The sequence below is a fragment of the Peromyscus leucopus genome, chromosome X (assembly GCF_004664715.2).
Source record: "Peromyscus leucopus breed LL Stock chromosome X, UCI_PerLeu_2.1, whole genome shotgun sequence".
NCBI lineage: Eukaryota > Metazoa > Chordata > Mammalia > Rodentia > Cricetidae > Peromyscus > Peromyscus leucopus.
The window spans coordinates 129898806-129901963 of NC_051083.1; the positions used below are offsets into that span (position 1 = coordinate 129898806).

Genomic DNA, 3158 nt, shown 5'->3' on the forward strand with positions numbered 1-3158 from the left:
CCATGCTTCCCACCATCATGATAATGGACTAAACCTCTGAACTGTAAGCCAGCTTCAATTAAATGCTTTCCTTCATAAGAGTTGGTCCTGGTGTCTCTTCATAGCAATAGAATTCTAAATAAGACAATCACACACATAGTTCATTTTGTACAATTGGCATACACTAGTTTAACAGGAGGGGAGAGAGAGAGAGATAGAGAGATAGAGAGAGAGAGAGAGAGAGAGAGAGAGAGAGAGAGAGAGGAACAAAGGAAGGAAGGAAGGAAGGAAGGAAGGAAGGAAGGAAGGAAGGAAGGAAGGAAGAAGAGATACTGGAAATATGGTTTAGTCAGTAAACTGCCTCCTGGGAAAGCATGAAAACTGGAAGTTATATCCTTAAAATCACATAAAAGTAAAGCATAATGGTGTGTGCATCTAACACTAGGGTTAAAGAGGCAAAAAGATAGATCCCTGAAGCTCACTGGCTGGCAAGATTGCCAAATCAGTGTGCTCTGGGTTCAGTGAGGGCCCCTGACTTGAAAGACAAAAATTAATTATGGAACACATGCTTGTGTGCACTTGTATACATGTGTACACATGCATGCATGCATGTACACATATACACAAACACAAACACATGTGCATATGCACAAGATGAACAAAAATAAGGTATAGAGAAACAAAAATTAAAAGTAATCTAATAATCCTACCACTTATGGCATAAACATGACTAACATTTACAAAGTTCTAAGGGTGACCTGAGTCAACTCCTGTTAATAATATCAGGTCCATTGGATCAATGTACCATATTTAATTTAAAATACTCATTGTCTAATATGGTGTGCATTCATTTACATGTAGATATTAGCTGTTAAGTCAATGATAATTCACAAAATCATAGAGGTTATATATAGGACAGATCTCGTTAGGTAAGGGAAATAGGATAGTTACAGTTGGATTTGGGGGCCTGAAATATGAGGATAAAGGGAGAGTGCTTTGGATATTGCTCTGTATAAATAAAATTCTGATTGGCTAGTAGCCAGGCAGGACAAGCAGAGAAGAGAATTCTGGGAAGTGGAAGGCTGAGGCAGAGAGATGCTGCCAGCCACAGCCATGAGAAGATGTGAAGATAACGGTAAGCCATGAGCCACATGGCAACTTATAGATTAATAAAAATGGGTTGATTTAAGATGTAAGAACAGTTAGCAAGAATCCTGCCACGACCATACAGTTTATACTACACTTGATCTTAGCCAAAAGGCCGAGAAGCGATGACCATACATTTTATAAGTAATATTAGTCTCTGCATGTTTACTTGGTTAGGTCTGAGCAGCTGAGGGACTGGTGTAAGAGAGAGATTTGTCCTGACCATGGGCCAGGCAGGACTAGAAAACCTCTAGCTACAAATGGCACCTAACAGCTTGAGTTTCCACCTTAAACCTGAGAATATTTAATAAAAATTCTAAAGGGAGCCAAAACCAGGATCCTGCTTCAAGTCTCATAAAGGCAGCTAGACAATGCAACAGGTGGGCTTGAGCTTCTCTATGGTGAGTTTCGCAAATGTGAGCTTGACCTATTCCTGCAGAGTTACACAGATGGTTCTGTAAGCCACGGAACATGGTGCATTGTGGATTTAGCCTTTACTAGTAAAAAAAAAAAAAGAAGTTTCTGAGCTACACACTGCTTTGATAAAAGCATAGACCCACTGTTTCTAAGAGTTGATGGCTCCCAGAGCTGGCAGACCACCGCCATGTTGGGAAGCTGAGGTGGGTGGAACCAGCAGTCACAGCACTGTTTTAGTCTTAAAATTGCTGCAGTTTAAAGCAATAGGTTCACAATAAGACAGATTCAGATGAAATGGTTTACAATGTGTGTAAAATATATGTAGGCTTGAAAGAGACAAAAAAGGTATATATTCAGTTATATAAAGAAATACATAGTTTTAAAAAATAAAGTCTTTAAAGAGACAGCAAAATTACTATAAAAATAAGCCATGTAAAGATGGATATCACACAGATAATCTGGATTATGTTGACTTTGACATTTTTAACTACAGAAAAACATTTGATCTCAAAAGCTGTTGAGTTAAGACAGTATGCATATCTTAAAGGTATCTTGACTTTAAAATTTGGATCTAAGGATATGTTGCTTTGTAAAGGAGGCTCTGCTTTTGTTTCCACAGAAAGCAAGAGGCTATTGATTTGTTCCAGATTAAGATACATCAGGTTTGATCAGCCAAGACCCCCTGAAAGGTCTCTGATGACACCATTGCCCAGATGAGCCAACATCCAGAATGGTTTCAAGGCAACTGACTCAGACGATTCACCCTCATGAACTACTCCATAATCCTAAAATTTCCTTTGTCTCCCTATAAGATACAGCACACCCCCAGCAGGAAATAGTAAGAGAAGCTACGCCCAAATTCCCAAATATACCAAGCTGGCTTTAGGAATGGAATTGTCTCACTCCTTCTCTAAACCCAAGCATATTCCTAAAAGAAAAGGTTGAGAGATTCTTGTGTCCCATATCAGAAGAGCCCTCTAGTGTGGGGCAGAGGAAAAACAATATTTTTATTTAAAGCATGTTAATTATAAATACAACATAATTCTAAAATAAAGGGGGATATAGTATATATATACAGGATATAGATATTATGGGATAAAAGGGTAGATTGTTGAACCTACTTTTAAAGAACAACAACTTGTTTGACAATGTTTTACACTGCTATGGATTTTAGGTCATTGATACAAATTTAAAGTTAGTTTTGTTATACTGTGTGTATATTTTTACTCTTGTTTGAGGTATTATGTTTATGTAACTCATTTAGAATGTAATGGATAATTAAGAAATACATATTAATAGTTAGTCTTTTATGATAGTCAAACTTGTAGCTGTCTTAGTTAAGTTTTCTAGGTATACATAAATGTAGTTCAGTTAGGTAGGTAATGTTCAAACACTTCAAAGACTTATAGAATATGGCATTTAAAATATTTTTAAAAATTTAGACTTTCTGGAAAATGAGACATATCAGCTCCTGGCAACTAATATTTACTTCAGAGAGGAGGATGGACATCAAAGACACTCTATATGGAGTTTATCTTTTTCTTGGCAATAGCCATTTAAGCAAGAAACTGTTCTTGCCTAGACTGCTTGATTGACTGGACATGCAGGACCCATAG

At 37.2% G+C, this 3158-nt stretch overlaps 1 pseudogene; it reads right to left on the reverse strand.

Annotated features, from left to right (window-relative positions):
* Nucleotides 1-1051: 1051 nt before the first annotated feature.
* Nucleotides 1052-1252, reverse strand: LOC114688777 (annotated as a pseudogene).
* Between the last annotated feature and the right edge of the window lie 1906 nt (nt 1253-3158).